This window comes from Sardina pilchardus, chromosome 17 (assembly GCF_963854185.1).
Source record: "Sardina pilchardus chromosome 17, fSarPil1.1, whole genome shotgun sequence".
Lineage (NCBI taxonomy): Eukaryota > Metazoa > Chordata > Actinopteri > Clupeiformes > Clupeidae > Sardina > Sardina pilchardus.
Window position 1 is genome coordinate 429722 of NC_085010.1, and position 19743 is coordinate 449464.

The 19743-nt window shown below is 42.9% G+C and overlaps 11 non-coding genes across 11 annotated transcripts; all 11 read left to right on the forward strand.

Annotated features, from left to right (window-relative positions):
- Positions 1-1231: 1231 nt before the first annotated feature.
- LOC134062958 (5S ribosomal RNA) lies at positions 1232-1350 on the forward strand. The gene has a single exon (XR_009935736.1). It is a non-coding gene; the product is annotated as a 5S ribosomal RNA (ribosomal RNA).
- A 1638-nt stretch (positions 1351-2988) lies between these two features.
- Positions 2989-3107, forward strand: LOC134062959 (5S ribosomal RNA). Its single transcript, XR_009935737.1, has one exon. It is a non-coding gene; the product is annotated as a 5S ribosomal RNA (ribosomal RNA).
- A 1636-nt stretch (positions 3108-4743) lies between these two features.
- On the forward strand, positions 4744-4862 carry LOC134062961 (5S ribosomal RNA). Its single transcript, XR_009935738.1, has one exon. It is a non-coding gene; the product is annotated as a 5S ribosomal RNA (ribosomal RNA).
- A 1638-nt stretch (positions 4863-6500) lies between these two features.
- LOC134062962 (5S ribosomal RNA) lies at positions 6501-6619 on the forward strand. The gene has a single exon (XR_009935739.1). It is a non-coding gene; the product is annotated as a 5S ribosomal RNA (ribosomal RNA).
- A 1636-nt stretch (positions 6620-8255) lies between these two features.
- Positions 8256-8374, forward strand: LOC134062963 (5S ribosomal RNA). The gene has a single exon (XR_009935740.1). It is a non-coding gene; the product is annotated as a 5S ribosomal RNA (ribosomal RNA).
- Positions 8375-10012: 1638 nt separating this feature from the next.
- On the forward strand, positions 10013-10131 carry LOC134062964 (5S ribosomal RNA). Its single transcript, XR_009935741.1, has one exon. It is a non-coding gene; the product is annotated as a 5S ribosomal RNA (ribosomal RNA).
- Positions 10132-11767: 1636 nt separating this feature from the next.
- LOC134062965 (5S ribosomal RNA) lies at positions 11768-11886 on the forward strand. Its single transcript, XR_009935742.1, has one exon. It is a non-coding gene; the product is annotated as a 5S ribosomal RNA (ribosomal RNA).
- Positions 11887-13524: 1638 nt separating this feature from the next.
- LOC134062966 (5S ribosomal RNA) lies at positions 13525-13643 on the forward strand. The gene has a single exon (XR_009935743.1). It is a non-coding gene; the product is annotated as a 5S ribosomal RNA (ribosomal RNA).
- Positions 13644-15279: 1636 nt separating this feature from the next.
- Positions 15280-15398, forward strand: LOC134062967 (5S ribosomal RNA). Its single transcript, XR_009935744.1, has one exon. It is a non-coding gene; the product is annotated as a 5S ribosomal RNA (ribosomal RNA).
- Positions 15399-17036: 1638 nt separating this feature from the next.
- LOC134062968 (5S ribosomal RNA) lies at positions 17037-17155 on the forward strand. Its single transcript, XR_009935745.1, has one exon. It is a non-coding gene; the product is annotated as a 5S ribosomal RNA (ribosomal RNA).
- A 1638-nt stretch (positions 17156-18793) lies between these two features.
- Positions 18794-18912, forward strand: LOC134062970 (5S ribosomal RNA). Its single transcript, XR_009935747.1, has one exon. It is a non-coding gene; the product is annotated as a 5S ribosomal RNA (ribosomal RNA).
- Positions 18913-19743: the final 831 nt, after the last annotated feature.

Consider the following 19743-nt stretch of genomic DNA (forward strand, 5'->3'; position numbering starts at 1 on the left):
ATAATAGCCTACAGTCTGCATGGCTGTCGACATCCCAGATATTGTGGTGTTTTCCTGAACAACTGTAGGTTACTCGTTTCAGGATGTCCGAGTAGAGCGAGTGACCAAAGTTCCTGTTTTTACGCACAGCGAATTGATATTTGAAAAGCTAATATCAGCGTGCTTCATGAAGTTTTGCTTGACAGCAGTTGCTACTACATAGCCTATGTTGTCGTATTAGATGCAGCATTCGATTGACGTGTGTCTACTATTACGTATAAGGCCTATATAAACCGTGCGCTAAGGAGAAGCGCTCATTCACGTCTCCGTCGCCGGAGGGAGCGCCACGCTTTCCGTCGTTAGTGTACATTTGTGGACATGTATGGATCATTGGCTGCCAGTGACTCTAGCACACCAGTAGAGAACTGCAGTTGGAGCAGTTGTTTTTACTTTCTCCGTGGCGAAGTTGAAGCAAAGCGGATCCATGAAACAACCCTCTTCACAACACATGACCTGAAGGCGCAATCCTAACTGGCCAGAGACCCAACTCGGAGCGTCTGCATCCCGACCGGTATGTGTACGTTGTTTTCATTGAGAGGCTACGTTTCTAAAACGAAGCTTATATTTCATGAATTGTAAATTAGGGTTGTTCTCTCCAATGAAACATCCCCTGTGTTTTCGCTCCGCTTAAAAAAAGGATTTATTTTTTATTTTTTATATCCCATCAAATACTTAGTGGTTTTATATTCTCATGCATGGCCAGACACTGATTTCTCTCCTTAGCTTTGAGTATCATCTTTGTTTGAAAAGCTGAGCTTTTTTTTTTTTTTTTACTCCAGTGACGTTTTCTAATTTACTTGTGGTAGTTTCAAATGGTGTACACCAAGTGGTTTTTGCCATGCTATGTCACCATTACAATTTCTTTAGCTTCTAAACAAATCTGTGAGCGTTTTAATCAGAGATAAAGCTGCCCTATGTGTGTTGAACTGTGAGTAAAGTATATGCACTTGCCTAACCAAACTCTTCTGTCAGTACCCTTCGTTTTTAGGATAAAGAAGGAACAGTTATTGGAAATGTTACCAAGTTTTAAATGCCATTTGTTGTATTCTTCACTTTCAAAGTTGAACTCCACGCGGAAAATGCGCCCTTGTTTTCATGAACACATACTGTAGCGTACCTCACCTTTCACAACACACGCGTCTCCTACCCGGGTTGGGGAGCTTTAAGTAGGTTACTTTGGCCGGTTGCTTTCGCTTACGGCCATACCACGCTGAACACGCCCGATCTCGTCCGATCTCGGAAGCTAAGCAGCGTCGGGCCTGGTTAGTACTTGGATGGGAGACCGCCTGGGAATACCAGGTGCCGTAAGCTTTTCTCTCCATCAGCCAGTGCAACTTTTTTTTTTTCAGGCTGTCTGTCTCTGCGTGCCTGCTCCCTAGTACGTAGATGTTCCAACCCCTTTGAATATTTGCTTCCTCCGTTTGAAAGCAAAATAAATAAATAAATAAATAAATAAATAACTAAATGCATAGGTAGGACATATAGGCTAAGCCAGCAACAGGTCGAACAAAATTGCACGAGTTGACTGTCAACAGTTGGCGGATTGGGGGAGTTTTAGTGCTTGTTTTCATCTGGAATGTTTAGCTTATTTTTTGGGGGTGACAGCTTTGTTTTCTATGTCCCTTTAGTTTTCACCGTTTTGTACAATTCCCGGTCTCGCTGTGTTCATTCGCCCAAGAGCTGCAAAGTCATTTTTTCAACACTGCCTGAGTATGGATAATAGCCTACAGTCTGCATGGCTGTCGACATCCCAGATATTGTGGTGTTTTCCTGAACAACTGTAGGTTACTCGTTTCAGGATGTCCGAGTAGAGCGAGTGACCAAAGTTCCTGTTTTTACGCACAGCGAATTGATATTTGAAAAGCTAATATCAGCGTGCTTCATGAAGTTTTGCTTGACAGCAGTTGCTACTACATAGCCTATGTTGTCGTATTAGATGCAGCATTCGATTGACGTGTGTCTACTATTACGTATAAGGCCTATATAAACCGTGCGCTAAGGAGAAGCGCTCATTCACGTCTCCGTCGCCGGAGGGAGCGCCACGCTTTCCGTCGTTAGTGTACATTTGTGGACATGTATGGATCATTGGCTGCCAGTGACTCTAGCACACCAGTAGAGAACTGCAGTTGGAGCAGTTGTTTTTACTTTCTCCGTGGCGAAGTTGAAGCAAAGCGGATCCATGAAACAACCCTCTTCACAACACATGACCTGAAGGCGCAATCCTAACTGGCCAGAGACCCAACTCGGAGCGTCTGCATCCCGACCGGTATGTGTACGTTGTTTTCATTGAGAGGCTACGTTTCTAAAACGAAGCTTATATTTCATGAATTGTAAATTAGGGCTGTTCTCTCCAATGAAACATCCCCTGTGTTTTCGCTCCGCTTAAAAAAAGGATTTTTTATTTTATTTTTTATATCCCATCAAATACTTAGTGGTTTTATATTCTCATGCATGGCCAGACACTGATTTCTCTCCTTAGCTTTGAGTATCATCTTTGTTTGAAAAGCTGAGCTTTTTTTTTTTTTTTTTACTCCAGTGACGTTTTCTAATTTACTTGTGGTAGTTTCAAATGGTGTACACCAAGTGGTTTTTGCCATGCTATGTCACCATTACAATTTCTTTAGCTTCTAAACAAATCTGTGAGCGTTTTAATCAGAGATAAAGCTGCCCTATGTGTGTTGAACTGTGAGTAAAGTATATGCACTTGCCTAACCAAACTCTTCTGTCAGTACCCTTCGTTTTTAGGATAAAGAAGGAACAGTTATTGGAAATGTTACCAAGTTTTAAATGCCATTTGTTGTATTCTTCACTTTCAAAGTTGAACTCCACGCGGAAAATGCGCCCTTGTTTTCATGAACACATACTGTAGCGTACCTCACCTTTCACAACACACGCGTCTCCAACCCGGGTTGGGGAGCTTTAAGTAGGTTACTTTGGCCGGTTGCTTTCGCTTACGGCCATACCACGCTGAACACGCCCGATCTCGTCCGATCTCGGAAGCTAAGCAGCGTCGGGCCTGGTTAGTACTTGGATGGGAGACCGCCTGGGAATACCAGGTGCCGTAAGCTTTTCTCTCCATCAGCCAGTGCAACTTTTTTTTTTTCAGGCTGTCTGTCTGTGCGTGCCTGCTCCCTAGTACGTAGATGTTCCAACCCCTTTGAATATTTGCTTCCTCCGTTTGAAAGCAAAATAAATAAATAAATAAATAAATAAATAACTAAATGCATAGGTAGGAAATATAGGCTAAGCCAGCAACAGGTCGAACAAAATTGCACGAGTTGACTGTCAACAGTTGGCGGATTGGGGGAGTTTTAGTGCTTGTTTTCATCTGGAATGTTTAGCTTATTTTTTGGGGGTGACAGCTTTGTTTTCTATGTCCCTTTAGTTTTCACCGTTTTGTACAATTCCCGGTCTCGCTGTGTTCATTCGCCCAAGAGCTGCAAAGTCATTTTTTCAACACTGCCTGAGTATGGATAATAGCCTACAGTCTGCATGGCTGTCGACATCCCAGATATTGTGGTGTTTTCCTGAACAACTGTAGGTTACTCGTTTCAGGATGTCCGAGTAGAGCGAGTGACCAAAGTTCCTGTTTTTACGCACAGCGAATTGATATTTGAAAAGCTAATATCAGCGTGCTTCATGAAGTTTTGCTTGACAGCAGTTGCTACTACATAGCCTATGTTGTCGTATTAGATGCAGCATTCGATTGACGTGTGTCTACTATTACGTATAAGGCCTATATAAACCGTGCGCTAAGGAGAAGCGCTCATTCACGTCTCCGTCGCCGGAGGGAGCGCCACGCTTTCCGTCGTTAGTGTACATTTGTGGACATGTATGGATCATTGGCTGCCAGTGACTCTAGCACACCAGTAGAGAACTGCAGTTGGAGCAGTTGTTTTTACTTTCTCCGTGGCGAAGTTGAAGCAAAGCGGATCCATGAAACAACCCTCTTCACAACACATGACCTGAAGGCGCAATCCTAACTGGCCAGAGACCCAACTCGGAGCGTCTGCATCCCGACCGGTATGTGTACGTTGTTTTCATTGAGAGGCTACGTTTCTAAAACGAAGCTTATATTTCATGAATTGTAAATTAGGGTTGTTCTCTCCAATGAAACATCCCCTGTGTTTTCGCTCCGCTTAAAAAAAGGATTTATTTTTTATTTTTTATATCCCATCAAATACTTAGTGGTTTTATATTCTCATGCATGGCCAGACACTGATTTCTCTCCTTAGCTTTGAGTATCATCTTTGTTTGAAAAGCTGAGCTTTTTTTTTTTTTTTTACTCCAGTGACGTTTTCTAATTTACTTGTGGTAGTTTCAAATGGTGTACACCAAGTGGTTTTTGCCATGCTATGTCACCATTACAATTTCTTTAGCTTCTAAACAAATCTGTGAGCGTTTTAATCAGAGATAAAGCTGCCCTATGTGTGTTGAACTGTGAGTAAAGTATATGCACTTGCCTAACCAAACTCTTCTGTCAGTACCCTTCGTTTTTAGGATAAAGAAGGAACAGTTATTGGAAATGTTACCAAGTTTTAAATGCCATTTGTTGTATTCTTCACTTTCAAAGTTGAACTCCACGCGGAAAATGCGCCCTTGTTTTCATGAACACATACTGTAGCGTACCTCACCTTTCACAACACACGCGTCTCCTACCCGGGTTGGGGAGCTTTAAGTAGGTTACTTTGGCCGGTTGCTTTCGCTTACGGCCATACCACGCTGAACACGCCCGATCTCGTCCGATCTCGGAAGCTAAGCAGCGTCGGGCCTGGTTAGTACTTGGATGGGAGACCGCCTGGGAATACCAGGTGCCGTAAGCTTTTCTCTCCATCAGCCAGTGCAACTTTTTTTTTTTCAGGCTGTCTGTCTCTGCGTGCCTGCTCCCTAGTACGTAGATGTTCCAACCCCTTTGAATATTTGCTTCCTCCGTTTGAAAGCAAAATAAATAAATAAATAAATAAATAAATAACTAAATGCATAGGTAGGACATATAGGCTAAGCCAGCAACAGGTCGAACAAAATTGCACGAGTTGACTGTCAACAGTTGGCGGATTGGGGGAGTTTTAGTGCTTGTTTTCATCTGGAATGTTTAGCTTATTTTTTGGGGGTGACAGCTTTGTTTTCTATGTCCCTTTAGTTTTCACCGTTTTGTACAATTCCCGGTCTCGCTGTGTTCATTCGCCCAAGAGCTGCAAAGTCATTTTTTCAACACTGCCTGAGTATGGATAATAGCCTACAGTCTGCATGGCTGTCGACATCCCAGATATTGTGGTGTTTTCCTGAACAACTGTAGGTTACTCGTTTCAGGATGTCCGAGTAGAGCGAGTGACCAAAGTTCCTGTTTTTACGCACAGCGAATTGATATTTGAAAAGCTAATATCAGCGTGCTTCATGAAGTTTTGCTTGACAGCAGTTGCTACTACATAGCCTATGTTGTCGTATTAGATGCAGCATTCGATTGACGTGTGTCTACTATTACGTATAAGGCCTATATAAACCGTGCGCTAAGGAGAAGCGCTCATTCACGTCTCCGTCGCCGGAGGGAGCGCCACGCTTTCCGTCGTTAGTGTACATTTGTGGACATGTATGGATCATTGGCTGCCAGTGACTCTAGCACACCAGTAGAGAACTGCAGTTGGAGCAGTTGTTTTTACTTTCTCCGTGGTGAAGTTGAAGCAAAGCGGATCCATGAAACAACCCTCTTCACAACACATGACCTGAAGGCGCAATCCTAACTGGCCAGAGACCCAACTCGGAGCGTCTGCATCCCGACCGGTATGTGTACGTTGTTTTCATTGAGAGGCTACGTTTCTAAAACGAAGCTTATATTTCATGAATTGTAAATTAGGGCTGTTCTCTCCAATGAAACATCCCCTGTGTTTTCGCTCCGCTTAAAAAAAGGATTTTTTATTTTATTTTTTATATCCCATCAAATACTTAGTGGTTTTATATTCTCATGCATGGCCAGACACTGATTTCTCTCCTTAGCTTTGAGTATCATCTTTGTTTGAAAAGCTGAGCTTTTTTTTTTTTTTTTTACTCCAGTGACGTTTTCTAATTTACTTGTGGTAGTTTCAAATGGTGTACACCAAGTGGTTTTTGCCATGCTATGTCACCATTACAATTTCTTTAGCTTCTAAACAAATCTGTGAGCGTTTTAATCAGAGATAAAGCTGCCCTATGTGTGTTGAACTGTGAGTAAAGTATATGCACTTGCCTAACCAAACTCTTCTGTCAGTACCCTTCGTTTTTAGGATAAAGAAGGAACAGTTATTGGAAATGTTACCAAGTTTTAAATGCCATTTGTTGTATTCTTCACTTTCAAAGTTGAACTCCACGCGGAAAATGCGCCCTTGTTTTCATGAACACATACTGTAGCGTACCTCACCTTTCACAACACACGCGTCTCCAACCCGGGTTGGGGAGCTTTAAGTAGGTTACTTTGGCCGGTTGCTTTCGCTTACGGCCATACCACGCTGAACACGCCCGATCTCGTCCGATCTCGGAAGCTAAGCAGCGTCGGGCCTGGTTAGTACTTGGATGGGAGACCGCCTGGGAATACCAGGTGCCGTAAGCTTTTCTCTCCATCAGCCAGTGCAACTTTTTTTTTTTCAGGCTGTCTGTCTGTGCGTGCCTGCTCCCTAGTACGTAGATGTTCCAACCCCTTTGAATATTTGCTTCCTCCGTTTGAAAGCAAAATAAATAAATAAATAAATAAATAAATAACTAAATGCATAGGTAGGAAATATAGGCTAAGCCAGCAACAGGTCGAACAAAATTGCACGAGTTGACTGTCAACAGTTGGCGGATTGGGGGAGTTTTAGTGCTTGTTTTCATCTGGAATGTTTAGCTTATTTTTTGGGGGTGACAGCTTTGTTTTCTATGTCCCTTTAGTTTTCACCGTTTTGTACAATTCCCGGTCTCGCTGTGTTCATTCGCCCAAGAGCTGCAAAGTCATTTTTTCAACACTGCCTGAGTATGGATAATAGCCTACAGTCTGCATGGCTGTCGACATCCCAGATATTGTGGTGTTTTCCTGAACAACTGTAGGTTACTCGTTTCAGGATGTCCGAGTAGAGCGAGTGACCAAAGTTCCTGTTTTTACGCACAGCGAATTGATATTTGAAAAGCTAATATCAGCGTGCTTCATGAAGTTTTGCTTGACAGCAGTTGCTACTACATAGCCTATGTTGTCGTATTAGATGCAGCATTCGATTGACGTGTGTCTACTATTACGTATAAGGCCTATATAAACCGTGCGCTAAGGAGAAGCGCTCATTCGCGTCTCCGTCGCCGGAGGGAGCGCCACGCTTTCCGTCGTTAGTGTACATTTGTGGACATGTATGGATCATTGGCTGCCAGTGACTCTAGCACACCAGTAGAGAACTGCAGTTGGAGCAGTTGTTTTTACTTTCTCCGTGGCGAAGTTGAAGCAAAGCGGATCCATGAAACAACCCTCTTCACAACACATGACCTGAAGGCGCAATCCTAACTGGCCAGAGACCCAACTCGGAGCGTCTGCATCCCGACCGGTATGTGTACGTTGTTTTCATTGAGAGGCTACGTTTCTAAAACGAAGCTTATATTTCATGAATTGTAAATTAGGGTTGTTCTCTCCAATGAAACATCCCCTGTGTTTTCGCTCCGCTTAAAAAAAGGATTTATTTTTTATTTTTTATATCCCATCAAATACTTAGTGGTTTTATATTCTCATGCATGGCCAGACACTGATTTCTCTCCTTAGCTTTGAGTATCATCTTTGTTTGAAAAGCTGAGCTTTTTTTTTTTTTTTTACTCCAGTGACGTTTTCTAATTTACTTGTGGTAGTTTCAAATGGTGTACACCAAGTGGTTTTTGCCATGCTATGTCACCATTACAATTTCTTTAGCTTCTAAACAAATCTGTGAGCGTTTTAATCAGAGATAAAGCTGCCCTATGTGTGTTGAACTGTGAGTAAAGTATATGCACTTGCCTAACCAAACTCTTCTGTCAGTACCCTTCGTTTTTAGGATAAAGAAGGAACAGTTATTGGAAATGTTACCAAGTTTTAAATGCCATTTGTTGTATTCTTCACTTTCAAAGTTGAACTCCACGCGGAAAATGCGCCCTTGTTTTCATGAACACATACTGTAGCGTACCTCACCTTTCACAACACACGCGTCTCCTACCCGGGTTGGGGAGCTTTAAGTAGGTTACTTTGGCCGGTTGCTTTCGCTTACGGCCATACCACGCTGAACACGCCCGATCTCGTCCGATCTCGGAAGCTAAGCAGCGTCGGGCCTGGTTAGTACTTGGATGGGAGACCGCCTGGGAATACCAGGTGCCGTAAGCTTTTCTCTCCATCAGCCAGTGCAACTTTTTTTTTTTCAGGCTGTCTGTCTCTGCGTGCCTGCTCCCTAGTACGTAGATGTTCCAACCCCTTTGAATATTTGCTTCCTCCGTTTGAAAGCAAAATAAATAAATAAATAAATAAATAAATAACTAAATGCATAGGTAGGACATATAGGCTAAGCCAGCAACAGGTCGAACAAAATTGCACGAGTTGACTGTCAACAGTTGGCGGATTGGGGGAGTTTTAGTGCTTGTTTTCATCTGGAATGTTTAGCTTATTTTTTGGGGGTGACAGCTTTGTTTTCTATGTCCCTTTAGTTTTCACCGTTTTGTACAATTCCCGGTCTCGCTGTGTTCATTCGCCCAAGAGCTGCAAAGTCATTTTTTCAACACTGCCTGAGTATGGATAATAGCCTACAGTCTGCATGGCTGTCGACATCCCAGATATTGTGGTGTTTTCCTGAACAACTGTAGGTTACTCGTTTCAGGATGTCCGAGTAGAGCGAGTGACCAAAGTTCCTGTTTTTACGCACAGCGAATTGATATTTGAAAAGCTAATATCAGCGTGCTTCATGAAGTTTTGCTTGACAGCAGTTGCTACTACATAGCCTATGTTGTCGTATTAGATGCAGCATTCGATTGACGTGTGTCTACTATTACGTATAAGGCCTATATAAACCGTGCGCTAAGGAGAAGCGCTCATTCACGTCTCCGTCGCCGGAGGGAGCGCCACGCTTTCCGTCGTTAGTGTACATTTGTGGACATGTATGGATCATTGGCTGCCAGTGACTCTAGCACACCAGTAGAGAACTGCAGTTGGAGCAGTTGTTTTTACTTTCTCCGTGGCGAAGTTGAAGCAAAGCGGATCCATGAAACAACCCTCTTCACAACACATGACCTGAAGGCGCAATCCTAACTGGCCAGAGACCCAACTCGGAGCGTCTGCATCCCGACCGGTATGTGTACGTTGTTTTCATTGAGAGGCTACGTTTCTAAAACGAAGCTTATATTTCATGAATTGTAAATTAGGGCTGTTCTCTCCAATGAAACATCCCCTGTGTTTTCGCTCCGCTTAAAAAAAGGATTTTTTATTTTATTTTTTATATCCCATCAAATACTTAGTGGTTTTATATTCTCATGCATGGCCAGACACTGATTTCTCTCCTTAGCTTTGAGTATCATCTTTGTTTGAAAAGCTGAGCTTTTTTTTTTTTTTTTTACTCCAGTGACGTTTTCTAATTTACTTGTGGTAGTTTCAAATGGTGTACACCAAGTGGTTTTTGCCATGCTATGTCACCATTACAATTTCTTTAGCTTCTAAACAAATCTGTGAGCGTTTTAATCAGAGATAAAGCTGCCCTATGTGTGTTGAACTGTGAGTAAAGTATATGCACTTGCCTAACCAAACTCTTCTGTCAGTACCCTTCGTTTTTAGGATAAAGAAGGAACAGTTATTGGAAATGTTACCAAGTTTTAAATGCCATTTGTTGTATTCTTCACTTTCAAAGTTGAACTCCACGCGGAAAATGCGCCCTTGTTTTCATGAACACATACTGTAGCGTACCTCACCTTTCACAACACACGCGTCTCCAACCCGGGTTGGGGAGCTTTAAGTAGGTTACTTTGGCCGGTTGCTTTCGCTTACGGCCATACCACGCTGAACACGCCCGATCTCGTCCGATCTCGGAAGCTAAGCAGCGTCGGGCCTGGTTAGTACTTGGATGGGAGACCGCCTGGGAATACCAGGTGCCGTAAGCTTTTCTCTCCATCAGCCAGTGCAACTTTTTTTTTTTCAGGCTGTCTGTCTGTGCGTGCCTGCTCCCTAGTACGTAGATGTTCCAACCCCTTTGAATATTTGCTTCCTCCGTTTGAAAGCAAAATAAATAAATAAATAAATAAATAAATAACTAAATGCATAGGTAGGAAATATAGGCTAAGCCAGCAACAGGTCGAACAAAATTGCACGAGTTGACTGTCAACAGTTGGCGGATTGGGGGAGTTTTAGTGCTTGTTTTCATCTGGAATGTTTAGCTTATTTTTTGGGGGTGACAGCTTTGTTTTCTATGTCCCTTTAGTTTTCACCGTTTTGTACAATTCCCGGTCTCGCTGTGTTCATTCGCCCAAGAGCTGCAAAGTCATTTTTTCAACACTGCCTGAGTATGGATAATAGCCTACAGTCTGCATGGCTGTCGACATCCCAGATATTGTGGTGTTTTCCTGAACAACTGTAGGTTACTCGTTTCAGGATGTCCGAGTAGAGCGAGTGACCAAAGTTCCTGTTTTTACGCACAGCGAATTGATATTTGAAAAGCTAATATCAGCGTGCTTCATGAAGTTTTGCTTGACAGCAGTTGCTACTACATAGCCTATGTTGTCGTATTAGATGCAGCATTCGATTGACGTGTGTCTACTATTACGTATAAGGCCTATATAAACCGTGCGCTAAGGAGAAGCGCTCATTCGCGTCTCCGTCGCCGGAGGGAGCGCCACGCTTTCCGTCGTTAGTGTACATTTGTGGACATGTATGGATCATTGGCTGCCAGTGACTCTAGCACACCAGTAGAGAACTGCAGTTGGAGCAGTTGTTTTTACTTTCTCCGTGGCGAAGTTGAAGCAAAGCGGATCCATGAAACAACCCTCTTCACAACACATGACCTGAAGGCGCAATCCTAACTGGCCAGAGACCCAACTCGGAGCGTCTGCATCCCGACCGGTATGTGTACGTTGTTTTCATTGAGAGGCTACGTTTCTAAAACGAAGCTTATATTTCATGAATTGTAAATTAGGGTTGTTCTCTCCAATGAAACATCCCCTGTGTTTTCGCTCCGCTTAAAAAAAGGATTTATTTTTTATTTTTTATATCCCATCAAATACTTAGTGGTTTTATATTCTCATGCATGGCCAGACACTGATTTCTCTCCTTAGCTTTGAGTATCATCTTTGTTTGAAAAGCTGAGCTTTTTTTTTTTTTTTTACTCCAGTGACGTTTTCTAATTTACTTGTGGTAGTTTCAAATGGTGTACACCAAGTGGTTTTTGCCATGCTATGTCACCATTACAATTTCTTTAGCTTCTAAACAAATCTGTGAGCGTTTTAATCAGAGATAAAGCTGCCCTATGTGTGTTGAACTGTGAGTAAAGTATATGCACTTGCCTAACCAAACTCTTCTGTCAGTACCCTTCGTTTTTAGGATAAAGAAGGAACAGTTATTGGAAATGTTACCAAGTTTTAAATGCCATTTGTTGTATTCTTCACTTTCAAAGTTGAACTCCACGCGGAAAATGCGCCCTTGTTTTCATGAACACATACTGTAGCGTACCTCACCTTTCACAACACACGCGTCTCCTACCCGGGTTGGGGAGCTTTAAGTAGGTTACTTTGGCCGGTTGCTTTCGCTTACGGCCATACCACGCTGAACACGCCCGATCTCGTCCGATCTCGGAAGCTAAGCAGCGTCGGGCCTGGTTAGTACTTGGATGGGAGACCGCCTGGGAATACCAGGTGCCGTAAGCTTTTCTCTCCATCAGCCAGTGCAACTTTTTTTTTTTCAGGCTGTCTGTCTCTGCGTGCCTGCTCCCTAGTACGTAGATGTTCCAACCCCTTTGAATATTTGCTTCCTCCGTTTGAAAGCAAAATAAATAAATAAATAAATAAATAAATAACTAAATGCATAGGTAGGACATATAGGCTAAGCCAGCAACAGGTCGAACAAAATTGCACGAGTTGACTGTCAACAGTTGGCGGATTGGGGGAGTTTTAGTGCTTGTTTTCATCTGGAATGTTTAGCTTATTTTTTGGGGGTGACAGCTTTGTTTTCTATGTCCCTTTAGTTTTCACCGTTTTGTACAATTCCCGGTCTCGCTGTGTTCATTCGCCCAAGAGCTGCAAAGTCATTTTTTCAACACTGCCTGAGTATGGATAATAGCCTACAGTCTGCATGGCTGTCGACATCCCAGATATTGTGGTGTTTTCCTGAACAACTGTAGGTTACTCGTTTCAGGATGTCCGAGTAGAGCGAGTGACCAAAGTTCCTGTTTTTACGCACAGCGAATTGATATTTGAAAAGCTAATATCAGCGTGCTTCATGAAGTTTTGCTTGACAGCAGTTGCTACTACATAGCCTATGTTGTCGTATTAGATGCAGCATTCGATTGACGTGTGTCTACTATTACGTATAAGGCCTATATAAACCGTGCGCTAAGGAGAAGCGCTCATTCACGTCTCCGTCGCCGGAGGGAGCGCCACGCTTTCCGTCGTTAGTGTACATTTGTGGACATGTATGGATCATTGGCTGCCAGTGACTCTAGCACACCAGTAGAGAACTGCAGTTGGAGCAGTTGTTTTTACTTTCTCCGTGGCGAAGTTGAAGCAAAGCGGATCCATGAAACAACCCTCTTCACAACACATGACCTGAAGGCGCAATCCTAACTGGCCAGAGACCCAACTCGGAGCGTCTGCATCCCGACCGGTATGTGTACGTTGTTTTCATTGAGAGGCTACGTTTCTAAAACGAAGCTTATATTTCATGAATTGTAAATTAGGGCTGTTCTCTCCAATGAAACATCCCCTGTGTTTTCGCTCCGCTTAAAAAAAGGATTTTTTATTTTATTTTTTATATCCCATCAAATACTTAGTGGTTTTATATTCTCATGCATGGCCAGACACTGATTTCTCTCCTTAGCTTTGAGTATCATCTTTGTTTGAAAAGCTGAGCTTTTTTTTTTTTTTTTTACTCCAGTGACGTTTTCTAATTTACTTGTGGTAGTTTCAAATGGTGTACACCAAGTGGTTTTTGCCATGCTATGTCACCATTACAATTTCTTTAGCTTCTAAACAAATCTGTGAGCGTTTTAATCAGAGATAAAGCTGCCCTATGTGTGTTGAACTGTGAGTAAAGTATATGCACTTGCCTAACCAAACTCTTCTGTCAGTACCCTTCGTTTTTAGGATAAAGAAGGAACAGTTATTGGAAATGTTACCAAGTTTTAAATGCCATTTGTTGTATTCTTCACTTTCAAAGTTGAACTCCACGCGGAAAATGCGCCCTTGTTTTCATGAACACATACTGTAGCGTACCTCACCTTTCACAACACACGCGTCTCCAACCCGGGTTGGGGAGCTTTAAGTAGGTTACTTTGGCCGGTTGCTTTCGCTTACGGCCATACCACGCTGAACACGCCCGATCTCGTCCGATCTCGGAAGCTAAGCAGCGTCGGGCCTGGTTAGTACTTGGATGGGAGACCGCCTGGGAATACCAGGTGCCGTAAGCTTTTCTCTCCATCAGCCAGTGCAACTTTTTTTTTTTCAGGCTGTCTGTCTGTGCGTGCCTGCTCCCTAGTACGTAGATGTTCCAACCCCTTTGAATATTTGCTTCCTCCGTTTGAAAGCAAAATAAATAAATAAATAAATAAATAAATAACTAAATGCATAGGTAGGAAATATAGGCTAAGCCAGCAACAGGTCGAACAAAATTGCACGAGTTGACTGTCAACAGTTGGCGGATTGGGGGAGTTTTAGTGCTTGTTTTCATCTGGAATGTTTAGCTTATTTTTTGGGGGTGACAGCTTTGTTTTCTATGTCCCTTTAGTTTTCACCGTTTTGTACAATTCCCGGTCTCGCTGTGTTCATTCGCCCAAGAGCTGCAAAGTCATTTTTTCAACACTGCCTGAGTATGGATAATAGCCTACAGTCTGCATGGCTGTCGACATCCCAGATATTGTGGTGTTTTCCTGAACAACTGTAGGTTACTCGTTTCAGGATGTCCGAGTAGAGCGAGTGACCAAAGTTCCTGTTTTTACGCACAGCGAATTGATATTTGAAAAGCTAATATCAGCGTGCTTCATGAAGTTTTGCTTGACAGCAGTTGCTACTACATAGCCTATGTTGTCGTATTAGATGCAGCATTCGATTGACGTGTGTCTACTATTACGTATAAGGCCTATATAAACCGTGCGCTAAGGAGAAGCGCTCATTCGCGTCTCCGTCGCCGGAGGGAGCGCCACGCTTTCCGTCGTTAGTGTACATTTGTGGACATGTATGGATCATTGGCTGCCAGTGACTCTAGCACACCAGTAGAGAACTGCAGTTGGAGCAGTTGTTTTTACTTTCTCCGTGGCGAAGTTGAAGCAAAGCGGATCCATGAAACAACCCTCTTCACAACACATGACCTGAAGGCGCAATCCTAACTGGCCAGAGACCCAACTCGGAGCGTCTGCATCCCGACCGGTATGTGTACGTTGTTTTCATTGAGAGGCTACGTTTCTAAAACGAAGCTTATATTTCATGAATTGTAAATTAGGGTTGTTCTCTCCAATGAAACATCCCCTGTGTTTTCGCTCCGCTTAAAAAAAGGATTTATTTTTTATTTTTTATATCCCATCAAATACTTAGTGGTTTTATATTCTCATGCATGGCCAGACACTGATTTCTCTCCTTAGCTTTGAGTATCATCTTTGTTTGAAAAGCTGAGCTTTTTTTTTTTTTTTTACTCCAGTGACGTTTTCTAATTTACTTGTGGTAGTTTCAAATGGTGTACACCAAGTGGTTTTTGCCATGCTATGTCACCATTACAATTTCTTTAGCTTCTAAACAAATCTGTGAGCGTTTTAATCAGAGATAAAGCTGCCCTATGTGTGTTGAACTGTGAGTAAAGTATATGCACTTGCCTAACCAAACTCTTCTGTCAGTACCCTTCGTTTTTAGGATAAAGAAGGAACAGTTATTGGAAATGTTACCAAGTTTTAAATGCCATTTGTTGTATTCTTCACTTTCAAAGTTGAACTCCACGCGGAAAATGCGCCCTTGTTTTCATGAACACATACTGTAGCGTACCTCACCTTTCACAACACACGCGTCTCCTACCCGGGTTGGGGAGCTTTAAGTAGGTTACTTTGGCCGGTTGCTTTCGCTTACGGCCATACCACGCTGAACACGCCCGATCTCGTCCGATCTCGGAAGCTAAGCAGCGTCGGGCCTGGTTAGTACTTGGATGGGAGACCGCCTGGGAATACCAGGTGCCGTAAGCTTTTCTCTCCATCAGCCAGTGCAACTTTTTTTTTTTCAGGCTGTCTGTCTCTGCGTGCCTGCTCCCTAGTACGTAGATGTTCCAACCCCTTTGAATATTTGCTTCCTCCGTTTGAAAGCAAAATAAATAAATAAATAAATAAATAAATAACTAAATGCATAGGTAGGACATATAGGCTAAGCCAGCAACAGGTCGAACAAAATTGCACGAGTTGACTGTCAACAGTTGGCGGATTGGGGGAGTTTTAGTGCTTGTTTTCATCTGGAATGTTTAGCTTATTTTTTGGGGGTGACAGCTTTGTTTTCTATGTCCCTTTAGTTTTCACCGTTTTGTACAATTCCCGGTCTCGCTGTGTTCATTCGCCCAAGAGCTGCAAAGTCATTTTTTCAACACTGCCTGAGTATGGATAATAGCCTACAGTCTGCATGGCTGTCGACATCCCAGATATTGTGGTGTTTTCCTGAACAACTGTAGGTTACTCGTTTCAGGATGTCCGAGTAGAGCGAGTGACCAAAGTTCCTGTTTTTACGCACAGCGAATTGATATTTGAAAAGCTAATATCAGCGTGCTTCATGAAGTTTTGCTTGACAGCAGTTGCTACTACATAGCCTATGTTGTCGTATTAGATGCAGCATTCGATTGACGTGTGTCTACTATTACGTATAAGGCCTATATAAACCGTGCGCTAAGGAGAAGCGCTCATTCACGTCTCCGTCGCCGGAGGGAGCGCCACGCTTTCCGTCGTTAGTGTACATTTGTGGACATGTATGGATCATTGGCTGCCAGTGACTCTAGCACACCAGTAGAGAACTGCAGTTGGAGCAGTTGTTTTTACTTTCTCCGTGGCGAAGTTGAAGCAAAGCGGATCCATGAAACAACCCTCTTCACAACACATGACCTGAAGGCGCAATCCTAACTGGCCAGAGACCCAACTCGGAGCGTCTGCATCCCGACCGGTATGTGTACGTTGTTTTCATTGAGAGGCTACGTTTCTAAAACGAAGCTTATATTTCATGAATTGTAAATTAGGGCTGTTCTCTCCAATGAAACATCCCCTGTGTTTTCGCTCCGCTTAAAAAAAGGATTTTTTATTTTATTTTTTATATCCCATCAAATACTTAGTGGTTTTATATTCTCATGCATGGCCAGACACTGATTTCTCTCCTTAGCTTTGAGTATCATCTTTGTTTGAAAAGCTGAGCTTTTTTTTTTTTTTTTTACTCCAGTGACGTTTTCTAATTTACTTGTGGTAGTTTCAAATGGTGTACACCAAGTGGTTTTTGCCATGCTATGTCACCATTACAATTTCTTTAGCTTCTAAACAAATCTGTGAGCGTTTTAATCAGAGATAAAGCTGCCCTATGTGTGTTGAACTGTGAGTAAAGTATATGCACTTGCCTAACCAAACTCTTCTGTCAGTACCCTTCGTTTTTAGGATAAAGAAGGAACAGTTATTGGAAATGTTACCAAGTTTTAAATGCCATTTGTTGTATTCTTCACTTTCAAAGTTGAACTCCACGCGGAAAATGCGCCCTTGTTTTCATGAACACATACTGTAGCGTACCTCACCTTTCACAACACACGCGTCTCCAACCCGGGTTGGGGAGCTTTAAGTAGGTTACTTTGGCCGGTTGCTTTCGCTTACGGCCATACCACGCTGAACACGCCCGATCTCGTCCGATCTCGGAAGCTAAGCAGCGTCGGGCCTGGTTAGTACTTGGATGGGAGACCGCCTGGGAATACCAGGTGCCGTAAGCTTTTCTCTCCATCAGCCAGTGCAACTTTTTTTTTTTCAGGCTGTCTGTCTGTGCGTGCCTGCTCCCTAGTACGTAGATGTTCCAACCCCTTTGAATATTTGCTTCCTCCGTTTGAAAGCAAAATAAATAAATAAATAAATAAATAAATAACTAAATGCATAGGTAGGAAATATAGGCTAAGCCAGCAACAGGTCGAACAAAATTGCACGAGTTGACTGTCAACAGTTGGCGGATTGGGGGAGTTTTAGTGCTTGTTTTCATCTGGAATGTTTAGCTTATTTTTTGGGGGTGACAGCTTTGTTTTCTATGTCCCTTTAGTTTTCACCGTTTTGTACAATTCCCGGTCTCGCTGTGTTCATTCGCCCAAGAGCTGCAAAGTCATTTTTTCAACACTGCCTGAGTATGGATAATAGCCTACAGTCTGCATGGCTGTCGACATCCCAGATATTGTGGTGTTTTCCTGAACAACTGTAGGTTACTCGTTTCAGGATGTCCGAGTAGAGCGAGTGACCAAAGTTCCTGTTTTTACGCACAGCGAATTGATATTTGAAAAGCTAATATCAGCGTGCTTCATGAAGTTTTGCTTGACAGCAGTTGCTACTACATAGCCTATGTTGTCGTATTAGATGCAGCATTCGATTGACGTGTGTCTACTATTACGTATAAGGCCTATATAAACCGTGCGCTAAGGAGAAGCGCTCATTCACGTCTCCGTCGCCGGAGGGAGCGCCACGCTTTCCGTCGTTAGTGTACATTTGTGGACATGTATGGATCATTGGCTGCCAGTGACTCTAGCACACCAGTAGAGAACTGCAGTTGGAGCAGTTGTTTTTACTTTCTCCGTGGCGAAGTTGAAGCAAAGCGGATCCATGAAACAACCCTCTTCACAACACATGACCTGAAGGCGCAATCCTAACTGGCCAGAGACCCAACTCGGAGCGTCTGCATCCCGACCGGTATGTGTACGTTGTTTTCATTGAGAGGCTACGTTTCTAAAACGAAGCTTATATTTCATGAATTGTAAATTAGGGCTGTTCTCTCCAATGAAACATCCCCTGTGTTTTCGCTCCGCTTAAAAAAAGGATTTTTTATTTTATTTTTTATATCCCATCAAATACTTAGTGGTTTTATATTCTCATGCATGGCCAGACACTGATTTCTCTCCTTAGCTTTGAGTATCATCTTTGTTTGAAAAGCTGAGCTTTTTTTTTTTTTTTTTACTCCAGTGACGTTTTCTAATTTACTTGTGGTAGTTTCAAATGGTGTACACCAAGTGGTTTTTGCCATGCTATGTCACCATTACAATTTCTTTAGCTTCTAAACAAATCTGTGAGCGTTTTAATCAGAGATAAAGCTGCCCTATGTGTGTTGAACTGTGAGTAAAGTATATGCACTTGCCTAACCAAACTCTTCTGTCAGTACCCTTCGTTTTTAGGATAAAGAAGGAACAGTTATTGGAAATGTTACCAAGTTTTAAATGCCATTTGTTGTATTCTTCACTTTCAAAGTTGAACTCCACGCGGAAAATGCGCCCTTGTTTTCATGAACACATACTGTAGCGTACCTCACCTTTCACAACACACGCGTCTCCAACCCGGGTTGGGGAGCTTTAAGTAGGTTACTTTGGCCGGTTGCTTTCGCTTACGGCCATACCACGCTGAACACGCCCGATCTCGTCCGATCTCGGAAGCTAAGCAGCGTCGGGCCTGGTTAGTACTTGGATGGGAGACCGCCTGGGAATACCAGGTGCCGTAAGCTTTTCTCTCCATCAGCCAGTGCAACTTTTTTTTTTTCAGGCTGTCTGTCTGTGCGTGCCTGCTCCCTAGTACGTAGATGTTCCAACCCCTTTGAATATTTGCTTCCTCCGTTTGAAAGCAAAATAAATAAATAAATAAATAAATAAATAACTAAATGCATAGGTAGGAAATATAGGCTAAGCCAGCAACAGGTCGAACAAAATTGCACGAGTTGACTGTCAACAGTTGGCGGATTGGGGGAGTTTTAGTGCTTGTTTTCATCTGGAATGTTTAGCTTATTTTTTGGGGGTGACAGCTTTGTTTTCTATGTCCCTTTAGTTTTCACCGTTTTGTACAATTCCCGGTCTCGCTGTGTTCATTCGCCCAAGAGCTGCAAAGTCATTTTTTCAACACTGCCTGAGTATGGATAATAGCCTACAGTCTGCATGGCTGTCGACATCCCAGATATTGTGGTGTTTTCCTGAACAACTGTAGGTTACTCGTTTCAGGATGTCCGAGTAGAGCGAGTGACCAAAGTTCCTGTTTTTACGCACAGCGAATTGATATTTGAAAAGCTAATATCAGCGTGCTTCATGAAGTTTTGCTTGACAGCAGTTGCTACTACATAGCCTATGTTGTCGTATTAGATGCAGCATTCGATTGACGTGTGTCTACTATTACGTATAAGGCCTATATAAACCGTGCGCTAAGGAGAAGCGCTCATTCACGTCTCCGTCGCCGGAGGGAGCGCCACGCTTTCCGTCGTTAGTGTACATTTGTGGACATGTATGGATCATTGGCTGCCAGTGACTCTAGCACACCAGTAGAGAACTGCAGTTGGAGCAGTTGTTTT